This window comes from Manis javanica, chromosome 6, assembly GCF_040802235.1.
Source record: "Manis javanica isolate MJ-LG chromosome 6, MJ_LKY, whole genome shotgun sequence".
Classification (NCBI taxonomy): Eukaryota; Metazoa; Chordata; class Mammalia; order Pholidota; family Manidae; genus Manis; species Manis javanica.
Genome location: NC_133161.1, coordinates 40,391,501 through 40,417,308, shown reverse-complemented (window position 1 = coordinate 40,417,308; position 25,808 = coordinate 40,391,501). Strand labels below are relative to the sequence as shown.

The 25,808-nt window shown below is 42.0% G+C and overlaps 1 long non-coding RNA gene across 2 annotated transcripts; it reads left to right on the top strand.

Annotated features, from left to right (window-relative positions):
• Positions 1-1,609: 1,609 nt before the first annotated feature.
• Positions 1,610-25,748, top strand: LOC118974161 (uncharacterized). Of its 2 annotated transcripts, none has more exons than XR_012132195.1 (3): positions 1,610-1,671; positions 21,401-21,521; positions 25,521-25,748. It is a non-coding gene; the product is annotated as an uncharacterized lncRNA (long non-coding RNA). The 2 variants fall into 2 exon arrangements; XR_005063789.2 differs by lacking the exon at positions 1,610-1,671 and adding an exon at positions 18,756-18,906.
• Positions 25,749-25,808: the final 60 nt, after the last annotated feature.

Sequence of the window (25,808 nt, the reverse complement as noted above, 5' to 3'; positions counted from 1 at the left end):
GTTAATTAAATAAATAAATAAGACAAAAAAATAAAAGTTCACTGGAGAAGAATAAGAATTCGAGGTTGTGGCAATTTCTCCTTGGCTGCCAGCAGTGGTTAGTGTGCTGTGGCTGGGGCAGGGAGGGGCTTTCCTTTTTTTTCTTAAAAGCTGGAGATGAAATTCCTATGTGGAAACTGTCCTCCCTTGTCAAAATAATTCTTATCTTCCTTCTTTCTGCTGGTCATGCAGGCTGCAACGTGTGGTATGTGCATGAGATCTCCCCTTTTAAGGCTTTCCTGTTCCATTGTAAATGACGTTTCCTTTATTTATTTTCAGAAATATAACCTCATCACTGGGAATGAGGTGACTACAAAGTCATCTCCCTCTTCTACATGACTGAAGATGGCACCACAAATTGCATTGTTTCTCCTTTTCTACATTAGACCCTGCAAGTGGTACAAAGGCAAGGTTTAACTTTATGATGATTTATGTAGATTTCTTGGGACTTCCCTGAGGGATGACCCAAGCATGATCCCTGATATACAAGTGGCATCCAGGACTCTGTTCCTTACAGTACTTTCTTTCTGCTCCATCTATTTATACTGTTGTTATGATCTGAACCTCATGTCTTACTGAGGGGTATAGTCTTCCTTGACATCCCTCTGTAAGTTTTCCTTTTCTCATTCTTTCAACTCACCCACTGTTGGGAGGCAGCTTTCCATGGTTCTCTTGCATTTCTGCCCAGCTTGCACTTAACCTTAAAAGCAGAGGCACTGACTACCTTTGTTCTAGACTATCTTTTCAAGGATGTATGGTGAACAGCCTTGGGAGATAAAATGTCTGCCTCTGGAGCAAAGAGCAGGTGTGTTTACACCCTTGGGAAATAGAGTGTCTTTCTTGAGAGCAACAGGCAGACATACTGCTCTTTGGAAAAGATGTAGTTTCTTAAGTTCAAGTTTCCTTTCCTGTAATGTAACCTAGAGTGTGTTCAGGTATCACTGGGCCCTCTTTGCATTGCCTGAAGCGGACGGGGCTCAGGGAACCAGTACGCATTCTGACTCTGACTGCTGTCATTGCTATGAATAGCAGTCCTTTGTCTCACCCAGGAGACATGTGTTCTGTCAGCATCCATGAAACTTTGGCAGGCCACCTGGTTAGCCCGAAAGCAGGGTAAAAAATCTCAGACCCTTTACCTACCTGGGTTTGTCTGATCTGCCTCATGTTTCTGAACGCAAACCTGGGGTAAATATAAAGATGCAAGGGAAAAAAAAGCCCAGATTGTGAGAAGCAATATTCATTGAGGACTGATTGAAGGACATGCATTTTTAAATGTTAGCCTTGAACATGTACTTTTGGCTCTGAAACTTGTACTAAATTGTACATTTTTGCCATCTGCCTATTTTGTTGGATGTGATACAAAGAGCAATGTGAAATTTACAGTTGTATACATTGCTGGGATAGTTTTAAGGACACTGACTACAACATTATGCAGTGTCCTTTTTATGAGGGCCCAAGGGAGAAGTTTGTCTCAGGTATTAGGAAAAGCTGCATTTCTGTTGAAGAACTGTGGTGTGCTTGTCTACAGACATTATACATTTTATAACTGATTGCATATCTCTATCGTATCAGCATCTTAGAAGAATGGAGCCAAATTGCTGTTCAGCTCTTGGGATTGACTGAGGCCAGAGGGTATGTATTTGAGATTACTAAATTTACCCCAATTTTACTTTCATCACTCCATTTCCTCATTTTTTTGTCTTTATATTTTTGCAATATGTGTATTTAAAAAAATTTGTATTTATCAAATGTTAAGGGTCTGATATTTCTACAAAATTTTTTAAGACCAGCACTTCCCTGGCTCCCCCCAGCCCTGCATCCTGTTTCTTGTTCTCCCTTGGTTTAAATCCTGGTTTTGGTGGGGCATCTGCGAAAAATGCTGAGAAACACATTCATGAGGGCCAACTTGTCTAACAATGTCATTGGTTCACCATCTCATCTAGATGATAATTTGGCCAGTTATAGATGTCTGGACAAGACAGTTTTTCCTTAGACTTCAGAAGACTTTGCTCCATTGGCTTCTAGGTTCCAGTATTTCAGTTGTGAAGTCCAAAGCCATTCTGATTCTTATTCCTTTGATGTGACTTGTTTTTTTTTCTCTGTGGAAGCTCTGTTGGGTCTTTTCTCTGTTCTGAAATCTCAGGAAAATGATACGCTTTTGTTGGGTATTTGTACTTCCACTGTGTTGGGCATTTGTAATGTAAGGACTTATGTCATTCAAATGCAGGACATTTTTCTCTGACTGTTTCTTTGATAATCTCCTCTCCTGCATTTTCTGAGTCTTCTGTTTCTTGAATGACTTGATTTAGGTTTTTGACCTCCTGATTCACTTCTCTCATGGCATCTCTTGACTCTGGTTTTCCTTCTCTTCATTCTTAAGCTCTATTTCTTGAAGGATCCCAATGTATTAGTTTTCTATTGCTGCCATAACAAATTATCACAAACTTAGAGGTTTCAGGCAATACCCATTTATTATGCTGGTGCAACATGGCTCAGTGGGATTTTTGCTTAGTCTCACAAAATGGAAATCAAGGTGTTGGTTGGTTGAGCTCTTATCTGAAGGCTCAGGTAAGAACCTGCTTCCAAACTTATTAAGGTTGTGGCAGAATCCAATGAATCCAATTTATTTTTGTGGTTATAGGACTGAAGTCCCTGTTTCCTCACTGACTGTCAGCCGGGCTGATCTTTGCTCCTACGGGTGGCCGGGTGGCCGGTATTCCCTCTCCTGCTTTTCATGAGCACCTAGAGGCCTTTCTTAGGTAGTGTCCTTGCCTGAGGCCATGGACTGAAGAGCCCTCTTATAGCTCATATCTCTCTTACTTAATCTTTTGCATTCCTCTTCTGTAACTACAAGTTCCTGTGATTGCATTAGGTCCCACTCGATCACCCAGGATTATCTCCCTCTTTTAAAACCAACTGATTGGTAACCATAATTCCACTTATAAATTCCCTTCATAGCAGTACCTAGATTGTGTCTATGTCACTAGGGGACAAGGCTCATATGGGGGCATTTTTGGAAGTCTGTTTACTATACTCGTGAACTGTATATATTGCAACCCTTTTGTTTACTGAATATTCTTATTTTTAAAAAATAGTATTCTATTCTTGGGGCTTCTGGACAATACCTTCTGTTCAAGGACCTTAGATAAAAAAAAAATTTTTTTTCTTCCTCTTGCATTTTCTGTTTCCCCCAGATTTCTTCCTTCAGTTTGTTAGTTTGGGGCTCCCTTTTTTTTTTTTTTCATGTTAGAGGCTTTCCCCCGAGTGTTCCATCTGTGGCTATCTGTCCATGTGTATGAATGAAGGACTAACAGCTGACGGCAAAATGCATGTGGCAGGCTCCACAGAGGCATCGTCCAGGTCAGTATATGTGGGATTTTTTTTTCTTGGACTGATTAGAATCCCCAGAAAAGAATGTTCTAGTCTCCCAGTGAAGGATCCAGCTGCCACTGAAGGAGGAGCCTCAGGGACATCTCTGGGTTCAGTGGCCAATCTTCCTGTTGCCAGTGTGGTACCTCAAAACTCAGCACTGCCTGGTGTTCTGGGGTATCCCCTCCCGCTTACAATTTTTTAAAAATAAACCTACACCATTATGCTGAGCCTGGGAAGGGGATTCCAAGGGGTCTTCTATTTCTTAGTAGATTTTTAAATCATCCTTCTGTTTTCAATTCTGACCTGCTCCTCAGCTTCAGAGCTGCCTGGTTCTGCTTGTTTCTTTGAAGTTCTGTGGGGTAGCTCAGGCTGCCTCTGGGCCTCCTCTCTGCTGACTTGGCCCTTGGCTGTCTGGGGTGGGCCAGGTCAGCTGCTTTTTATCACTCTCCACGTGCCGTTGCTGCCGCTTGCTCCCCATTCACTCTGACTGCGTGACTCTGTGTCTCTTTAATGCAACCTCATTGCAAATTCCTTGTAGGGTTTTATTTTTAAGTGAAAAGCCTAAGTACTTTTTGGAATGTGGTGAGGAAAAAAAAAATCAGTTCATTAAATTAATTAATATTGTATGAGGGTGTCCGAGAAGTTACTTAGCTTCTGTAATGAATTTCATTTTCCCGTTTGTATACATCTTGATAGATTTGCTGTAAAGGTACAATGTGACAACATCTGAGAGTATCTAGGACAATACCTGACATGCAGTATATGCTTGTTGAATGAAGGAATAAAATGCATTCACCCAAAATTAAAAGAAAAAAACTACTGGGAAGTAGATATCCCGAGCCAGGGCTAGAGGTAGGCATGGGGGCCAAGGCAGGCTGGGAATATGGCACTCCTGCAAACCAGTGGGCTTCCCATGTTACTCAACATTTATTTAACTGGTGGTTGAAAGGAAGGAAGAAATGAATTTTCTCTTTAAAAAATTATGTATCTCTTTCTCTCAAGTTAAGCGCTTATTATTTAGCCTAAATGTGACATACTATTTTAACTTTCTTAGAAATGTATTTCACTTCACAATTTTTCCAGCACTCAGAACTCTGTAGCATCATTCATGTTCACTGACAATAAAAGGTAATGAGTGAAGTTGTTACGTTTTATTAAAACATGTTTAAGAAAACCTTTCCTGACTTTTCCAATAGCAAATGTTCTTCACTTTTTTGGTAGGTCATGTTTTCCTACAGCTTTATATTTTTTCTGAATGGGCCAATGTTTGGGGAGGCATATTGGAGAGTTACAATATATATAGTAAAGCAGAACCCTCATTCTGTCAACAATAGCATGTCAAGATTCACCAGGGGCCAGGACTTCGGTTGATGTTGTCCTCCTCATAGGACTGTCAGTGTACCCACCTTCCATCACAGATGAAGAGGCCAAAAGTGGCACCGTGCAACTGACCTGTGGGAGGACTGCTTTTCATATGTCCACTTCTACTTTGGGAGAATTGGTGAGAACAGGATCCATTATGGCTTCCCACTAAAGCAGGGACCCACATGCAAAAGCCAAGCTAACTGGCACAGTGGCACAGTATTTCCTCCTAGTTCAGTGATATCTTGGTGCCTATTATGGGCTGGTATCAGGGGCAGCTGCCACACTGGCTTGCTGCTGGATCTAGTTCTGGCTTCTGTATTTGCTACCTTTCCTCCTGGTGCTCAGGGTCCTGATAATCTCTCTCCTACACTCCATGAAATAGCTCTCAGTGACTTCATTCATACTCAGGTATAAGCGTTTGATAACAGCATAAAGACCTGTTTTTTTTCAGGGAGTTTGAACATTAGTAAAGATCCATGCTTACAGTCATAGGCATTTATAGGATGGATTTTTAGTTATTAGCCCAAAGAGGAGCATCTGGCACCAGTGACTATTTCCCATAGACTTTGAAATGCATGCTGCAGACCTCCCTCCCAAACTTTGGACCCAGCATCTCTCCTGTAAGTGGAGCTCTTTGCTTAAGAATCCCCTTACACCATGCTAAGGTAAGCACAGGGTGTATTTGTCGCTTAACATTCTGAATCACCCTGACCACTTCCTAACTCCTTACTCTGCCCTGCAGCCAACCTTCCAAACTGTTTTGGAGGCTTTTTCTTCCATTTTCATCTTGGCATCTCTGGGTGTATACTTGGCTCTGTTTGGCTTCTGTGGGCAGTAATTCCGACCCTGCTCTGGCTGTGCTACCTCAGCATCCTTCCTGGTTTCGCTTGGCCTTCTGCTGTGGCTTCCCTAGGCCTTGTGAGTTGGGCCTGGGCAGCATGTGCAGCTAAGCCAGGATGTGCACCAGAGAGCCCCAGCTGTGCAGACCACATTACATGCTAGAGCAACACTTAGAGAATCTGTCTGAGGGACCATTGCCTTATACTGCTAGATGCTTACCAATATTCATTCTCCCTTTTTTATGTCAGAAACCTATACAACTGAGTGAGGGGGTACTACAAGCAACTAAATTTAAGACTTTATTTCCTAACCTCCCTTGTATCTAGATATGGCCATATGACTTAGTTCTGGTCAATGAAATGTAAGGGAGACTCATTAAAAGGGAGAGACAACTAGGGAAATGTTTTTTCTCCTTTTGGCTCCTTGGAGTAAAGGCATGATGACTGGAGCTGCAGCAGCCAGATTTAATACAGAGGACAGTGGCCTTGTCCTGAGCATAGTAAAGCATAAAGATAAAATAAACATAGGTCCTTGACAACTTAATGATGCCACTACACCTTTCTAGACTATCTCTGAATTACTTTTATGTGAGATAATAAACCTTTGTAGGTTTAAGCCATTGTCACCGTGGGTTTTCTCTTTTATGTTGCCAAACCTAAGCCAAACATACATACCAACAGCTTCCTTTTCCTAACTTGTATCTTGTTGTTGTCATCTCTGGAAAGGTTAGGAATACCTAAACTGATGATAACAACCCAAAGTCTTGTACTGCTTTTCTAGACTGTTGCTATTACCACTGCTGTTGAAAAAGTGAAGCACATTGTTTTGTTAAAAGTTACAATAATACCAACGGCTGTAGCCTCCAAATCCCAGGTGTTCAACACATTGGCATCTACCACAAATATCAAAGCACTTATCTCTACCCTTTACCTATAGATGTGTCTCCTGCTTGGAAAATGTGCACACAACGTTTGCATACAACCAAAGATTTGAAATCACTTTATCAAAGTCCATGCTTTTGGTGGGAGCTCCTAGGTGTTTGCTAAAAACACTCTGTTCAAGTTTACTTTCTCTCAGCCTCCAACTTTTCAATGTAAACATTTTTTTTCAAAAATATGGCAAAGTTGAAAGAATGTTACCATGTATTTTACTCACATTCCTACCACTGTTATTCAATAGTTGTTAATATTTTGCCATGTTTGCTTCATCTGTATACATACATAGTTAAAGCTAACTCTATATCTAGAACGTTTTTTTCCTGACCATTCAGAAGCGAGTTGCAGACATTGTGTTGCACTCTTAACATATTCTGAATTTCCAAATTGTGTTTTACATGGTCAAGAGAGTGGCCAAGGCAGATTTCCTAAGTGGTTGCAGCCCAAGAGTGTGTGTATGGCTCAGAAGGAGCCCTTCCGCATCAGTGTAGGGCATGTAAGGAAGCAAGAATAGTGGGGAGGGGTGTTACATAGTGAATAGCAAGGACACCTACACTGTGTTGACTTAATGTATGGAAATATTTGCTTTGTTCCTAAAATACTATAAATTCAACTAAGTTCCATCAAATCAGTTCCAAAATATCTGAGCCATAATGTTGACTGGACATTTCTGGAAAGTTTTTAAGTAGGGTGACCAACCTGCCCTGGTTTGCTTGGACTTTCCTAGTTTTATCATTAGAAGTCCTAGGACAGCCCTCTGTCCAAGGCAAACTGGGTGGCAGGTTACACTCTTTAAAATAATTCTCTGACTTAACTTTCCTACTAAAAAGAGTTGGCAATTTTTTCTTCATTCACTTTACAAACCCTTACTGAACAGCGGTTAGGTGTGGGCTCTGGGCTGGGGCTCACCCTGTCCTGATGACTAGGACATGGTCTTTGCTCTGCAAGGACTTTACACAATCCTCTCTATTTGCATGGGCAGCTAAAGACAAATATCTGTGTTCAAGAATCGAAATTTCTTTTCAGAGTTGCATGTACAAGAAGGAATGAGAATGGCTTTATAGAGAGAATAATATGGATACCTAAACATACTTTGTCCAATTGCTTCCAGTCATGGTTCCTTAACACAGAAGTCACTGAGCAAGATAAACACTACAATCTCTTGATGTTTCCTGAGAGACCTCCGACTATTATGTTGCCCCTTGCCTTTTGAAGTAAAAGCCAAAGGCTTTTCACAACCTAATGGTCCAGTCGGTTTGTGAAAGCAAACTGATGACAGGTTCTTGGCAGGTTTTGCTATGGCTTAGAATCAGTGTCTCCGACTCTGAAGAAGGTGACAGTCACAGTGCCACATTCGGACCTTTATGGCCTGGTAGCTTTAAGCTACTTTAAAAATGCTATGTTGAAGGTAGGAGAGTGTTTGCAGCCCCCAAGTCTTTGTATTCTGAAATGCTAAGCAGACTTTGGCCACTAGGCATGGGTTCCTAAAGGCCGCGTGTCAGGCTTCTTCACGCCTGTGTTTCCAGCTCCCGCCCAGCTCCTGGTGGGAGCGCAGGGGAGAGTCTCGCGGCGGTCTGATCAAGTAGATTTGGATGAAAAAGGGGGGAAAAAAGAATTTAGATCATTTTATTAAGCATAAAGCACAATTAAAAAAACACAAACATTTGTAAGTGTAGAAAGATTGCAATAAGAGAGATTATAGTGAGTAGATGGTGATTCCTGTTGAAATTATCTTCTGCTCTGATTTGATTAGGTTTCCGCTGAAGTTACTCAAGGTGCAAAGATTACTGCTTTCTTGTTTAACTGAAAAGTAAACAAAACACTCCCAGCCAGAAATGTGAAGAGTCTCAAGTTGCACATTTGTACCTGTATGGAGCTGCTGTACAGCCTGCTTCTTTCAGACAGTACTCGCTTTTGGTGGGGCAAGGCCAGTTCTAGGCTGTAGTTCTCTAAATCAAGACCTCTGAGGGATCCTGTTACCACCCCCCCTTACTGAAACCAGTAACTTTTGTTTCAAAAGCATAAGAGCTGTCAGTCTGCTCCCTTGGGGATAAAGACATTGATCTGCTCAACCACCCTGCCATGGAGGCACCACTACTATTCCTACTTAACAGACGAGGGAGCTGAGTGTCAAGAAGCTTAAGTGATTTGCTGAAGATTGTGCAGCTAGAAAGGCTTTTGTTCCCAAATCGCTGGCATTCCATTGTTTCTTTTGCCACTGGAGACATGGTGACTGATAAAATATGATTTTAAAAAAGGTAAAAACTCTCACATAAATATAAAGTAAAAATGTGCCAAAGTGTTTCTGTAACTCACTAATGAAGAAACTCATAAGGTGCTAAAACCAGTGTAAAGAGCCTTCAAGAAGGAAGGTACTGAGAGGCAGCTTTGGCAGTCCCCACCCGTCTCCAGGCCCTGCTCTCACCTGTCTCCCCTCCTGTGGCGGAAACACCCTGAGGTGACCCTCTGTGATTACACCCAGACCCAGTCTCCTCCTGGGAGAGTGTGGGAGGAACCTGTAACTTGGGAAAGGTGAAGGAATGTTACTCCCTTAGTTAGGTTACATTTTGTGACGAAGGTGATGGGAGGTCATTCCCACGACTGTGTTTTGTTTCCTAAGTGTCAGGTTTAGTAGATGGGAGAGAGAGAGAGAGACTCTTCTATGCTGGCCTCAGAGAAGCAAGCTGCTATCATGTGGACTGTCTGTAGAGAGGGCTACATGGAAGGGAACTGGAATCTTCTAGGAGCTGATGGCCTTGATCTTATAACCATAGGAGTAGAATTCTGCCAAGACCCATGTGAGCTTGGAGGAGGACCCCAAGTTCTGGAAGGAATATAACCTGGCTGGTCCCTTGATGCAGCCTGAGACACTAAGCCAGCCTGGACTCCTGATTCACTGGAACAGTGACTCACTGGAACAGTGAGATAATAATGGGTGTGGTTTCAAGCTGCTTAGTTTGGGCAAAACCCTCTTGCCTTCTTGGCTTTTTTAATTTGCATCCCCATAATCCACCCCTTTGTAGCAAAATTAAAGAATCTTTCTTAGGACCCCCACTTCTGAGGAATCAGGGAGTTTGTGTGTATGTGTGCATGCATCATAAACAGACCATGACCCTTAACCATCTCACTATATTAATCTGCTCATTCTCCTGATAAAATCTATTGACTAATAACCATGTAGATGCCAGTAGGCTGCTCTCCAATATGTGTATGCATTTCTGCCTCTTCAAACAAATGACGAAAGAGTCAATATTTGTTTCCAAATCCAGTCATATCAGTTGTAATGTTATTGTAAATGACATGGCTAAATATTACATAAACTGAAAGTGTGAAAAGGATTTTTTTCCTATGAGAACTGAGAAATTCTATAAAGAAAATGCTGTCATATTTTCATAGAAAAGAGAAAAATAATAGAAATCTAGAAGGACATTGCTCAGATTACTTTAAAAGCATCTTCAAATTTTGTTTTCTCTGGAGACCTGAACATTACACAGTGGCTGTTTATGTAAGGAAGCTGTATAACTCATTCTGTAGATTTCTGCTCAAAGAAAAGGTCTTGTCCTTATAATACATTTGATGAATGAAAATGAATATTTGAGATGTGTGTGCCATCTTTTATAATGCTTTCCCACTTTAATTGACTTTCTCAATTAATTGATTGTGTTAGATAAAAGGGCTGCTTCTGAATTTTAATTTTAACATCTTCCCCTCTGTCACAATAAGACTGCACAAGAAATTCTGTTTTTAAGAAAATGAATGTTTTGAGCTCACTGGCTGGAAATATTTTAGGAAAAACTCTAAGGCCTTGTCATAAAGCTAACTCACGAATTCCGCTGGCTGTCATAGAGCAGCAGCAAGAATAGCTGAAAAGTTAAATGATAGGTTTGACAACAAAACAGAGAAGTCATTTCCAGGTGGCTCTTGACATGTTCTCAAATGAATAACATCACCGGGTTGGAAGATACTGTCATTGCTGACCTTGGCAAAGAGTTACTGGCTAGTTGAGAATTAATTTATAAAAGGTGAATAACAAAGGACTTTAAGAGAGGATTTCCTGCCTTCCTTCTTTCCTTCCTCCCTCCTTCTCCCCCTTCCTCCCTCCCTCCCTCCCTCCCTCCGTCCTTCCTTCCATCCTTCCTACCTACCTACTTTTCTCCCTACCTCCTTTCCTCCTTCCCTCGTAAGGCTTGAGATCCCAGACCTATTTCTGAAGGTTAATAGAAACACATAGAACGATCATATTTCTTGAACTAAAAGTCCAGACAACTGGATTACCAGTAGGGACAGACTGTTTGAAATTGGGACATTAACTTCACTTTTGCTGTGGATTTATGTAAAGATGGCTTGTAACTGTTTCTGACAGCGTTAAGAATCTGAATTTGGACACTGCCTGAAGGGGTGCCTGAAGTATTTCTATTCTACACATGGCCTTTGGAGAAGCCAGATACCTCTCTTAGCCAAGGGAGTATTCAAAATCCTGCTCCAGAGTCTGCAGATAAGAGACTCCTAAGAAGTGGGAATAGTGCATTGCAGAAGATTTGCTTCTTCATGAAGACTCAAGAAAGTGACTCTCCAGACAATCAGGTCCCTTCCTTGGGCTCTAAGCTCTCAAACCTGTCCCTTCTTGCTGTGGCCCACTTCTAACCATGCATCTATGCTGTCGGCCAAGGAAGCATGCCCATCAGAGACTGTCTCCGCTTTTAGACCATACTCCTGACGGCAGCTCTCAGCCTGGGCCTCTGGGAGATCCGTGCCTCCATCCCTGGCAGAGGACTCTGGGAGTAGCCCACAGGGAGCCACTAAGGCCGGGAACTCAGGACAGTGATGAGGCTCTCAGAGGGGTGCCAACCCCCTCTTCCCTAGGACTCAAGGCAGCCTGCGGAGGGTCAGTAGGAGCTTGTTTGGCCTGATGAATCCCTTTCTACGCTAGACCTGTGAGTTTCCCTATTCTGAGAGGGGAAAAGGGCTCAGGTCTCGTTGGTTAAGTATCTTAGAAGAGAAGTTAGAATTTTAACAGGGATTGGGGAGATAAAGTGTTGTTATCATTGTTCTACATTAGAGTTACTGTTTTGCACACTTAAATATTATCTATTTTCCTCTACATCTTTTTTGCTGTGCTCTTAGTTTGTCATATCCTTTTTCACTGCCTCAAAGATGGATCAAGTTCAGGCCTTTAACAGACCCCAGTCTTCTGTCAGATCACAGGTGCCGAGTGCAGGGATCTAGAAAGAAGTGGACTGAGGACTGGGGTTTGACCTTCACTCACAGTGCAGTGTCTACTTCTCAAGGTCTGGCCTCCTGGCTGTTACCTTTTGGGTGAGAGACTGAATATACAGACAGTGGCCAGACCGTGTGTATAAGTATAGAACTCTGACCCACAATTGGTAGCAACCGGCCAAGAAAATCCACTCTTAATCTACAGTAACCAGTCCACAAAGCCACCTTGCTAAGCCATAAGTCACAGTTGTAGAAAGTTAGGCCATCATCTCTATTAATTGGTCCAGGAAGCTAAACAATAACACTGTCAACCCCCAATGGCTGGGACTTGGTTTCCAGCTGACACCTTCTCTAATTTTTGTCCTCAGTTCCAATTTACCACCAACCTGAGAAAGCTAAGTACATACCCCTAACCAATCACATGGGATGCTATGCTAGTTGGCTTGCCTGCAAGTTCCTAGGTCAACAACCTACAGTTTCCAGGGCACCTCTGCAGCCTTCCCTTTTGCCCACCATCAAGCTTTCGCACTCCTCTGCCTGTCTTTGCATCTCTGCCAAAACGCAAGAGATGGTGGCCCTTACTGTAGTGATCCCTGAATAAATAAATAGCCTTTGCCTGTTCTCATTTATGTAGTCTTGTTTACTTCTATAATTGCCATAGCTTTCCACGTCTCCCTAATTCTCACATCTAACCTGAAGATAATATTTGAAAGCTAAGAATGATTGTTCAAAATACTTTTGTCCTTCTTATTTCCTTAATACATTTACATGCTAGTTAAGGTTTTCAGAGACTGAGCGAAGGGATTAAAAATATTGAATTTCAGGAACTTGGGAGTATATACATGGGTGTATTTTAATTCTTATAAAATAGTTTTTTATAAAAATTTTTTCATATTTTTAACATAAACTTGATGAATATCACAGTCTACTATATTTGAAGGGCTTACTGTAGAAGTTCTAGGATGCGGGGAACACTTAAAGGAATAACGCTGGATTGTTGATCAATAAATAACCTCATCAATTTAAGGACTGAGTTTTTAACTCAGTGGTGCCTGTGCTCTTGCAGTTTTCAGTTTTACCAGAAGATGGCGCCAATACTTCTCTCGCGGGTTTTCTCAAGTTGCTTTGGTGTCATCTCAAGTGGCATTTGAGATTGAAAAAATTGGTTTCTTATGCTCTTAACAAAATTAAGGTTTTTATTACCAGTTAAGCTTTATATGTAGTTAAAGTGAGTATACGTGTATAACATCCTTCAGAACAATTTATGCCAAAGAATTAAGCAGCCTGAAATGAATGGAGAGCCACTTACTTCTTGAAAGTGTACTCACACTTTATATTTTTAATTTATACAACTTCCAAAAGCCAGTTTCTACAAGTCAGATCTTGCTCAGAAGTTGTGCTCCTTCGTGCACGTTCTGGCTATTGGGATATTTCCTCTAGTTGGGCTGTTTTTTCCTAAGCTGGGAGGCAAAATGGAGGTCACTTTGTCTTCTTGATGGCTTTTCTGATGGAACTGAACCAGTTTCCTTGTTGACTCCACTAGCCTGTCCCATAGTCGCTTATGAACGAGAACGGCTCTAACTTTTCCTCCTTAAGCTCTGTGTCCTAGAGACTCAAGGGCTGTCTGGGGTAGCAGAATGCAAATGCTTTGCTCAGAAACTGTTTCTCTCTCTTGGAAGATGACCTCAAACTCACTGATATTATCATTTAACCCACTCAAAAGCAACCATGATCAAATCACATCAACTCTTTTAACCTAAGCTGAGTCCATACATAGGTGGTCTTGTTATGCCATGAAGTGTGACTAGAGAATTTATAAAGTAGTAATAAAATGAGGATAGCATATAGGTTCACAATCCCTTATCTGAAATTCTTGGGGACACATGTACTTTGGAATTCAGAATGTTTTGAATTTATAGAGCTAATTCAGCATATGAATCATACATTATGTAATAGTCCAGAAGAATCTAGGGCAATACCCTTAATTCTCACAGATGTCCTATGTTAAACATAAGGATATAAGAATATGGCATACCTGAGGGACAGAGTGGTACGTAGCTTTCCCAAGGTTGCACAGAAGAGCCAACATTCAAATCAAGTTTGACTCTAAAAGGCAAAATGTTATCTTGCTTCCCACGTTTACTAAAGATACTAATATTCTAAAATAATAAAAATACTCTTTCTTGCCAACTTTTGCTTTTTTACCTATATTCTGCACTATTCCTTATTTTCCTTGGGGTCTGTAAGAAAGAATATGATGGCTGTGAACTATTCCACCATGATTCGTGGAGGTAAAGCCCCTCTCTGGCGCCATCACAGAGAAGCTTTGCTGCCTGGGAAGGGAGCAGTGCTTCAGTGCTGAAAAGCAGGTGACAATCCAAATGTCAGGTCATCCAGTGGTGAGAGATTCCCCGTGTGCAGCACTTGGTCCACACAACTAATCAGCCTTGACATTGTGTGCAATATACTCCAACATCTAATTAATGTCTCTCACCTCCTTTTGCAAATGTTGCATCAGCCTGGCCTTCCATAAAGGGATTCTGCTTTGAATGGGCATTAGAAGTCACTGGCTTAATAAAGCTGTCAGCAGGCCAGGGAGGAACTGTTCATTCATTGGCTTTATTTTGTACACCTTCTCAGGAAGGGAATGAATTAAGATAATTATATTTTAAAATTGTGCTTTCAAGGTGATACATGAGCCGTGTTCCTTTTATGCATCCTCGTTATCCTTTCTCTCGTTTCCTTTATGTCTTTCCCCCTTCCAAATTATAACCCTATTTATACTCTAAAGCTCACAGTCTTTTCCCCCTGATGTTTGTTTCTTATAATGAAAACAAAGGCTTAGCAATTGCATGGACACAAAACTCTTTTTATAACTGTGTAACATTTTAATGGATTCTCCCAGTGAACTTTTAAAGACCTTCAAGATATGTTAGTGAAATGATTCATCTGTAAGTGTATATATATCTATATGCCATACTTAAGCTATTTTAAAAAATCCCTCTTGATTGTTTTTATAAGGGTAAATAGCTGATGTAGGCATTCATGCATTCACACACCTTGCTTTTCATCTGTTCATATATGAAGTGCACAGATTTAAGTGTTCCATTTCATGAGTTTTGATAAGTACATGCATCTGTGTATGAAAATTTTCTTCAAAATGGAACCGTTACTTCAGAAAGTGATGTTTCATGTTCCTTCCCAGTTCTGCCCACTCCAAGCAAACACTTTTCTGATTTTTTTCATTATAGATTAGTTTTGCCTATTCTAGAATTCATATGTATGTACCTACATATGAATTTTACAGTATATGCTTTTCTTTTAGTCAACATATATATTTTGAATATTATGAAGGATAACAACTCATTCTTGTTGTGTGTGTCAGTAGTTTTTTGTATTGATGAGAAGTATCTCGTATGTTTATCCACTCTACTATTGATGGACATCTGGACAGTTTCCAGATTTTAGCTATTATAAATAAAGATGCTATGGACATTCTTGAACAAGCCTTTTTGTGGACATATGCTGGTAAGTAATTAGGAGTGAATTCTGAGTCAGAGGGTAGAGTTATAATTAGTTTATAAGAAATTTTTTTCAAAAGTGCTTATATAAGAGTTTCAGTTGCTCCACATCCCTGTCAACATTTGCTACTGTCAGTCTTTTCATTTTTAGCCATCCTGGTGGGTATGAAGTGATATTTCATTTGGTTTTGATTTGCATTGCCCTGATGACTACAGATGTTGAGCACTTTTTTATGTGCTTATTGGCTATTCATTTGTCTTCCTTTGGTGGATCATTCTTTCTACTGTTTTACTCACTGAAAAAAAAAGGGTTGTTTGTCTTTTTATTATTGAGTTGTAAGAGTTCTTTAAATATTCTGGAATCATTTTTCAGATCTGCCTTTTGTGAATATTTTCTTCCAGTCTCTGGTGCTTTTGAGTGAGTATAACTTCAACTTCTGTCAATCTAAAAGAAATAATATTAATATTGTCTAAAGTCTAATTTGTCAGTTTTTAAAATGTTGGTAATTGTTTCTGTATGTTGTCTAGGAAACTCTTACCTTTCCCTAGACTTTGAAAACTTTCTAAATGTTTTCTCCTGTAAACTTCAGAGTTTTAGCCTTTACGTTTAAGTCTATGATCCATCTCAAATTAATTTTTGTATATGGTATGATTTGGAGGTAGGGAATCTTTTCATGCTATGTGTATATCTTCTCTGGTGAGGTGTCTGTTCAGATCTTTTGCCTGTTTTTGAATTGGGTTGTTCTTTTTCCTATTGTCAAGTTTTAAGAGTGCTTTGTAGATTTTGTATAACAGTCCTGTATCAGATATATCTTTTGCAAATAGTTTCTTCCAGTCTGTCAATTGTACTGTCACTCTGGAGAGTTCCCTCACAGATCAGACATCTTAAATTAATGCAGTCCAGTTCATCAGTGGTTTCTTTCATGGATTGTTCTTTTGGTGTTGTATCTACAAAGTCTTTGTCAAGCCTAAGGTCCTTCAGATTTTCTCTTACTTTATGTTTTATGATTTTGTGTTTTGCAATTAGATCTATGATCCAGTTTGTGTTAATGTTTGTGAAGAATGTAAGGTCTGTATCCAGGTTCATTTTTTTTGCATGTGAATGACCAGTTGTCCCAGCATCATTTGCTTCTGTTTTGTTCAGGCTTCTTTTAGGACTTTATCTTTTATTTTCTACAACTTGAAAACAATATGCCTAGATAAAGGTTTTTTTTTTTCCTGGCGTTTCTCTTGTTTGTTGTTCTCTGAGCCTCCTGGATCTGTGGTTTGGTGTATGACGTTAGTTTGGGGGAATTCTTACTCACTATTGTTTCAAATATTTCTTTTATTTTTTTCTCTTTTTTCTCCTTATGATATATCCATTATGTGTGTGTTATACCTTTTGTAGTTGTCTTACAGTTATTGGATATTCTGTTCCATTTTTTTTTCTTTTTTCTTGAGCCTTCATTTAAAAAGAATAGTTATTTTAAACTTCCAGTTTAATAATTCCAACATCCTGCCATATCTGAGGTTAGTCTGATACTTGCTCTGTCTCTTCAAACTGTTTTTTTGCCTTTTAGTACCTCTTCAAATTTTTTGTTGAAATCCAGACATGATGTACTTAGAACTCGTTCTCACAAAGGTTTCTGCTCTGGTAAGTTGCTGTTCTCTCTACCTGCCTACTTGTCTCTCCAGCTTTGGGGACAGTGGTGTGTTCTGTGACCTCAATTTTCTGAAGGATCTAAGAGGAGTCGTTGGTTTGATTTGCTCAGCTTTTTACTTGTTAGGATGGAGTGACAACTACCAGACTCCAGTTTGGTGCAATATGGTGGCGCTTGCTCTCATCATCTCAATAACCAGGGAGTGGTTTGGCCACCACACAGGCTGGAGTCTGCCAGACCAGAAACCAGAAGCCTCTCAGTGTAGATTTATTTTGCAATTATCTGATTATGATTGAACTTGAGTATATTTTCATATTTTCCTATGTGAACTTTGCCCATTCATATCCCTTGCCAATTTAAACATTGAATTGTTGGTCTTTACCTTTTTCTTCTTCTTTTTTGTTTTTGTTTTTGTTTTCAAGAACTCTTTGTATTGGGGAGATTAGCTCTTTGTCTTTGAAATGGGTTCATTTCCTCCCTTCATTTTTCGATTTGTCTTTTGACTCTGCTTATGGTATAATTTTGCCTTATAAAAATTTTTACTTTGAAGAGGAAATTTATTCATATTTAAATAGTTTCTGGATTCTGAGTCAGATATGGATCCTAAAAAATTTTGAAATGCATGAAGCTAGAAAGGAGCTATTTTATTATTTAAAACACCATTTTCCATAGCTGCTTTTGTCTCCCAAGATAGTAGCATGCTTTTCCTCCAGGGCAGATTTTTTGGCAAACTCCCTAATGAATGATTTAATGTGGAAAGATAGACCTCAAGGAGTGAGGTAAGGAGAGGAGAAATAGTTTGCCATGCACAATGAAATAAGGATGTGTATGTTTCCAGGAGTACCTCAGATCGGGGCTCAGGGAGGATTTAAGGGACTGTAGAACTGAGCAGTATGGTAGGGCAGCCAGCCTGTGGATGAGGGCCCCCAGTGGAAGATTTCTGTGTGGGCTGTTGGAAGGCAGGGATGTGTGACGTACAGTTTGATGTGATCCCTTGTACTGTGCTGCAGCGTAACCCTCTGCTTTACTCCCAAACCATTATGAAGTATGCACAGACACAGCTAAAATGAAGAGAGGGAGTGGGGTGAGGTCTGGTTAAGAGAGCAGAAGCACAGAATGGATTTCCAGAGAGGCAGTTAAGAGGCTGCAGCCTGGATGTGACTCAGGAGTTACTGCAAACTCTCCCCCAAATGGACTAGAGCAGTGGTTTGGCCCCTTGGTTGCATATCACAATCACCAGGGGGAGGTTTTTAGAATCACAAATGCCTGGATTTCACCCAGACCAATGTAAATTAGATGCTCTGTGGGTGGGACTCTGGCATGAGGAAACTTTAGAAAGTTTCCCAGCTGATTTCAATGTGCAACCAGGGTTGAAAACCAGTGGTCTAGATCAGTGTGTCTCAAACTGCAGTGTGCAAATAAATCACCTGGGGATATTGTTATAGCAGGAATCAGTAGTAGGTGGCCCAAGATTTTGCATTTTTAACAAGTTTCCAGATGATGCTGGTCTGAGGACCACACTTTGAGTAGCAAGGGGTGGAGGTAGCTGACATGTGGGTGACACATATTACCAAACTGCTTTCCAGGTGTTCTAATTTACACTGGTAGAGACTGTTAATTGTCCTTTAATAGCCATCCTCTCTTCTCTCCAGGTAATAGAATTCCCTATTTTCAGCTGCACACTTAGCTAGACAAACATGTTTAGCTCCTTTCAGGCTGAGTGGCCATGTGATTAACTTGGCCTACCCAGATGCGAGTAGAAGTTGTTGTCAAGGGAGGGGCATGGCTCTTACTCTGCCCTCTCCTTCCTGCTGGGTTGTCTGCAGTTGTGGCAGCGGTTGCTCGGCAAGCTGTTTTGAACTACACCGTGGAAACTGCATGCTGAAGGTGGCGGCCACAAGAGAGGGGAAGCCTGGGTCCCTGGCAACATGGGGTCCTGTTTTAGACCTGCACCACCTAACACCGGATATCATTTATGTGAGAGAAATAGCCTTCTTACTTCTTAAGCGTTGTTATTTGTGGTTTCACTCATAAGCCCTGGAACCCCATGCTAGAGCTACTTATTCTCTCCAGGAGATTACAAGTGTGTACCTTCTGGTCCATGACAGCAGTGGGTGAGCTGGGTCTTGAAGAAGCAGTCGGGGTGTTGCATGGGACTGAGGAGACAGCATGTGGGAGGGCATGCAGCTGTGAGAGGTCTTGGCCAACAGCGTGTTGGGTCACTGCTGCTGCCTAAAACTCCTTCAAAACCTTAGAGGCCTGAGACAAGAGGAGGGTGTGATGTTCCCTGATGCTGTGGTCTGGTGGGGCTCCATGGGCCTTGGCTTCACTTGCCCGTCGGCGTGCATCTGGCTGGTGCAGGCTGGGCTGGAAAGCCTGAGGAAAGCCTCTTTCATGCTTCTGAGGTCTTCGTGGATTCTTCTCCATATGGCCTCTCTCTTCCACACGGTGTCTCATCCCAGGGCCTCTCTCGTGGCCGCAAAGCTTCAGCTTCCCTCCTAGGTGGCTGCGAGACTAAGAGGGTGGAAGCAGCAGTTCTGTCCCCTCACATGAGGCCTGGGAATGACAGTCTCACTTGCACTGCCTTCTCTGGGCCAGGCCAGCTTCAAGGGGTGGGATAGGTGCTCTCTCCGTGGAAGGAGCAGCGTGCACAAGCAGGGAGGCAGCCATGTTGGGCAGTCCTCTCTGGAGACTTACCCCCAACTGCCCATGAGTGTAGTGACAGGTTTCCTGGGGCTGGGATGCAGGAAAAAGAAGACCTGGGCAGAGAGGAGTGAGCTGGCAGAGGCACAGGCCGTCTGCAGATGAGTTCTCCTTTTACTCTATAGACAAAGCAGACTCCAGCCTGTGTGGTGGCCAAACCACTCCCTGGTTACTGAGATGATGAGAGCAAGTGCCACCATATTGCACAAGCATTATCCTACTTAATAAAGGCGGGGTTGTCTGCTGGCTTGCAGCAGGGAGCCTAGAGTCACATGGCCTGGCTCACAATTCCTGATTCATCACTTATTAGCTGTGCAATCTCAAGCGAATTACTTAATTGCTCTCTGCTTCTGTTTTCCTATCTGTACAAGCAGATAATTGTGGCAGACCTGTGTTAATGTAGTTATTGTAAGGGTTAAGTGAGTTAATTTATGTCCTTAGCCCTCTGTAAGCATCAGCTCTTACTGTTAATGCTCATTAAAGTTCTGGGAAACAGGTATAATTGCTCCCCAGGAAAGGGAAAGAAGCTGGGGCACCAAGAGCTTAAACAAGGTTCAAACCTGGACAAGTGCCTCTAAAGTCTGTTGCTCTATGAAATGTCCACACATTGTGTTTTGATGTGTCCCATAGCTCCTGAAGCAGCAGTACAGAGTTTTGTTCCTTCCGCAAGAGTTATGTGAGCCTCAAGTTGACACTCATTATCCCTCAAAAGCCCTCTGTGCCCCTAGCAGCCTCACTCAGGCTCTGGCAGGTATTTGTGGAACTACAACATGGAGATCACTATAAAAACATTAGCACCCAGGGGACTTTTTGAGCCTGTGCAATGTGTGTACCTCAGAGGGCAGAGTCCTCAGGGGAGACTGAATATCTTGGGGATCTGTAACTGCCTTGAGCCTGGGCTGCTACTGAAGTCCTTGGTGCGCCCTCCTGCCCATCCTTCTTCTGCAGTTTACTGAGCGTGTCATTGTGAACCCAGCATTTACATTTGCAGCCCTCTGTGGCTGAAAGGGTTCCTGTGAATGCTCCATGTAATTAATTATAAACAAAGCTCCCAGCCAGGAGCACAATGCCCAAAGAACTCTTTAGCAAACCTCACTGTGTGCTCTTTATTTCTCCTCTGCATCTCTACCCATCCCAGAGCTTCAGAAGTGTAATCCTCCTTAAAGACAGATTCATGATGATGAGGCCATTATTTTTTCACTACAATTTTAAGAAGTGACCCAGAAACAGGTTTTAAAAGCATCCCCACCCCCCTTTAGCTCAAGCAAAGGGCCAGATTAAAAGAGCCTTAGCGTGTGTGAGTATTTATGCGAGCACCTCTGCTAGATGAGAGGAGTTCATCCTGCCAGGCAAACACAGATTCTACCCTCAGCTGCAATGAGAAGCTGACGTGTTGGTACTGTGTTGATGCCTCCATTCATCAGGAATCCAGGCGGCACAGGGACTCTGCTGTGTGTCTTGGAGCCCAGGCAAAGTGCTCAATTTGCCATTTGAGTTCTACCAGGAATGCTGTGGCGGCAGTGAGTGGGATTCCAGAGACATCCTGCCTCAGACTGAAGATCAGGACTAGGGATCGGAGTTTTAATATATCTGGGAAATTCCTCTCTTGACACTGCCAGTGAATGTGTTAGATGGAGGCTCATTCCTCTAAACAGCATCTCTCAAGGTGGTTCTACAGAGCATGATGCCTACTGGGTGTTAATAGCTGTCATTCGAGGAATAGTCTCTAGGTTAACAATGTTGAGCTGAACAGACTTTTTTATTGCAGAGCATCCAGCAGAGAAATTATGCTGAGCTTCCAGGAGTTTTGGACTGTGGAGTTCTTCCTTCTCAAAACACCCTACCCGAGAGCATGGAAGGCTGGGCAAGCCTGGGATCCCCTTCTCAGGGTAACATTTTTCAATGCAAAAATAAAACACATAGGATTGCAAAAGAGACCACTTATGCTGAAACCAAATGTTATACTACTAAAAATATTTTGAAGTAGTTAAAAGTGGGCATACATGCATACATATGCTGCTTTTTTACTGGGTTTAATAACTACAGTTGTTTCAAAGTATTGGTGGCCATAAATAATATTTCAAGATATGGTCAATGTTCATTATCCATGAATTCTCTATCTTTGAATTTGTCTACTTTCTATAATTTATCTGTAACCTCCAAATCAATACTCACAGCACCTTTGTGATCATTTGAGCAGTAAAAAATACCGTTGCCTTGACCTGCATGTTCCCACCTGAGTTTGCATAAGGCAATGAATGCTCTGCCTTCCTGTCCCAGCCTTTTCACCATAAACAACTGTCCTTCTCACAGTGTATTCATTGCCACATTTTTGGCATGTTTATGCTTTTTTGTTGGTGATTTTGCTGCTTAGAATGGCCGCCAAGTACAGTGCTGAAGTGCTGCCTGGTGCTGAGTGCAAGAAGGCTGTGATGTGTCTTATGGAGAAAATAGATGTGTAGCTGAGCTTCATTTAGATGTGAGTTAATGTGCTATTGGCTATGAGGTCAGTGTTAATCCATCAACTGTAAATTAAATAAGGTGACTTTAAATAAAAAGCACACATTGAACAAGGTTATGTATTGATTGGTTGATGATAATGTAACCAGAGGTTTGCAGGAACCTAACACTGTATTTCCCCTAGAAGCAATGGTCCGGTATTTGCTAACTCAGTGTTTAAGGTGACTTTATAAAACCTAACTGCCATGAATAATGAGAATTGGCTATATCTGGAACAAATGTAATTGATATGAAAATATTCATGACAAAGACAGCTAAAGATACAGCTGTGTTTTGTTGTCTACCTTCATCATAAAAGGAAATGTTAACTTTTAGAGGGTAGTGAAGACAATTTTTTACCATTCAAATTGATAAGCATGAGACTTCTGGGGGTGAGGTGTCCTTGTGGACCTAGGTAGGAATCCTTTCTCTTGTGGGATCAACTTGGTGAGAGGATGGGTGGGGAAGCCAGTGCCAATTCCTGGGGTCTCAGGTCCTGCTATGTTTTGTATCAATAAATTTCATAGAAAGGTTTTTCTAGGTGATCTGCTTTTGCTGGGGGAGCCTGAACATTTTTTTCACCAAGGCCTGAACCCAAAAGGCTCTACCACAAATGAAAGATGTCAGGAGGTTGGGGGGATAGAAGTTCTTCATAATTATTCATACAGAAAAATGAGCCCCATTTCAACTATGAAGGGAAAGACAGGTCTACCATCCGAAAAGAGGAGAAACAAGCAGTGATATAGTGTTGGGGTGTTCAGATGAAGATCATCCAGGAGCCCTGAGCCTCCCCAGCAGGATGCCTGGGGAGGGAGGCATCCTGTCTGTTGATTGCTCTTCTTTCTTACCCTTCCCACCGCAGGAGCAGAAGTGTGATTCAAGGGGGCTAACTTAAATACATCAAAATAGTACTTAGTACTTATTTTATGCAGTATTGGTTTTTAAATAACAAGAAGTAACAGATGTTACTTGGAGTGCCACACTAAGGGCCAATCCATTCATTCATTCACTTGTTCCCCCTACTACTTACTGAGCACCTTTGGTAGGCCCAGCGCTGTTGTAAAGTTATGGAGACAGAGTGAACGTGACTGGCCGGGGTCTTAGTTCATGGAGCTTCTGTTCAGATTCTGGGGCTTCTCACCTGGAGGCCACTGCTGTGGGAATCGGGGAAGGGGGTGGAGAGGGCCGTGAGCACTGGGGAAAGCCCTTTGGCGCCTCTGAGAGGACAGCATTCACACACTGTGACTCTGAAACACTGCCGGCTGAAGACAGTAGCTCAGGGGGCTCCAGTGCAGAAGCTGTGCCTCACGGCCATTCTTTACGTTATGGACTCTCAGAAGTTACATGAAGTCCACGAGGCATCTTATAGGGGCAGAATACCCCTAGAGAGAGATGTGGTGGAGCTGAAAGAAGAAATGTGTCTGGACTGGTGTGGTGTGCAAAAAGTACAAGATATGAATGTGCCTTACCCGTGGGCTCCCGACCCAGGGGAGAGGGCCTGGCCTCTGACTCCAGTTCTTGTGGGAACAAGAATGGTACTGAGAACTTATTTTATGCGGTACTGGCATTTTCTGCAGAGATCCTCTCCCATCTCTCACTTTCTTGGTATGATGCCCCAGGAATGAGGTCAGGCTGAGACCCTGGTGCCTCTGTGCCCCTACCCGAGCCCGGTTAGGTAAAGGATGGGGAAGAAGGAGCTGGTTAAATTATTCCCCATGGTGGGGAGAGAATTTAAACAGGAAAAAATAGTGGAGACAGAGATGACATCTAGGGTAGGAGAAAGGAGGTGGGCAGCCTGGCAGCCCCTCCTGTATTCTTCAAATCTACCCATACACTCCCTCTGGCTTCCCCCAATTTTTAAAATAACTCTAGTCCCTCCAGGCTTTCTGGAGACCTGGGCCTAAAATGAATTCTCTGTCTCCTCAACAACAGCCAAAGCAATACAAGATTATTAACTTCACTAGAGTTCTGGGAAATAGAAATTAGAATAGCAATAAAGTAACTGGAAGCATTTTAAACACAGGGGCGTATTGAACAGAATTCTGTCTAATGAATACAAAATTTGCTGCCTTCTCTGGGTATGTCTTGAGACTGAATGGTTAAGATTTCAGATTAAACAATAACAAAACAATACTACAACAAGTGTTGGTATTTTGGTGCTTAAAAATCACATGAGATGTTGGAACACCAAAACCAGTCACACAAGTACAGAGATCCCACAAGTGGACGCGTCTCTCAGGCGGAGACTGACGAACCAGGTTTCCGGAGCCCGGTGCCTCCACACCTCACTCTCTCCAGTTCCTCCTCCTACTTTTATGCCCTGTTTGAAACAAGCAGCCTCCGGATGGCATGTTGGTCCCCTGTTGATCCACCTCCTGCGGCCACGTGTTGGTTATGCTGAACCAAAGGTTCTGTCCGGGTGACAGAAATTAATGGGGTTGACAGCATTTCAAGTGTTTTGGGCTCCCAAGCTGAAGCTCACACACAATCTAGCAAATTAATCTTGTGAACAGAGGCAGATTTGCCATAAGTCTAATAAAGATTTAGTTTTAGGATCCTCTTCAAAGCCCTGGAAGGGCCCCAGCAATGTGTTCTTACTTCCAATCATCACATGGCACAGTAAGTGGAAAATTCGGTTTGCATTGGTGCTCAGTCACAATAGAAGTATCTCCCTATCACGGATATATCCAGTAATAAAGCATATACAGTTATACGTATACCATCACTTACATTTTCTCTTTGTGGAGACAAAAATTTGGGTGCCGGTGGTTTATCTGGGAAGCCATCCCTCAAAGCAGGAACAAGGGAGTGAGGGAATGGGCATAGGGAAGGAGAAAGCGCCATTTAAGGTAGTCGCTGCTGTGAGCAGAGTGGGGCTGGCTCTGCTGAGACCCCCTGAGAAGCTACTGATGCCTCCCCAAACTGACCCAAAAGGAAGAAGCTGGTGGAAGAGGCAGTTCTATGGGGTGGAACTGCCCCACGCCCCTGGATGTGTCAAGCAAGCTCCTGGGAGCAGAATGTAGAAAGAAGTGCCTGCTTGAGGAGGGATGTTGTAGCATGGGGTGGGGCTGGACATACACAGGCTGACCCCCAAATCTGTGGCTGCAGTCAGAGATGGGCAAAGGAGGTGACACACTGATGAGAATGGTGTGCAGCAGAATTTATCAGAATTCTTGTGTTTATATGGCCCCCCACTTTAACAGTACACAAATAAGTAGTGTGTCTGTAATAGCTCCCACACAAAAGAAATTTGATAGGGGTCTTCCCAATTAGACAACAATCCTAAAAATTTACATGACTTTACCAATAATGAATTGTGTCGCTGAAAGAAACTCTTCTACAGTATTGATAAAAACCAACATACTTTATTTTTCTGTTTTTTTTTCTAGAGACAGTGATATCATGCAATTATTGTTATAGGAAGAGACAATCAGATATGCAGCCCAAAGAATGTAAGAAAATCTTTTAAAGAAAGAAAAATAGTCATTTTTTTATTTGTTGTTATTTCTTTTATCATTCTACATAAATATTCAAGTTTATACCTAACTTTGTCTTTACAGTTTTGAATTTTGATGTGAGAGTCATTGGCCACTGGTCCTCAGCCTTCCTAGGAGCCTCGGCTTGCCAGCCGCCTTGAGGAAGTCTGCAGCAGAGGAAGGACCAGTGCCCCGCACACC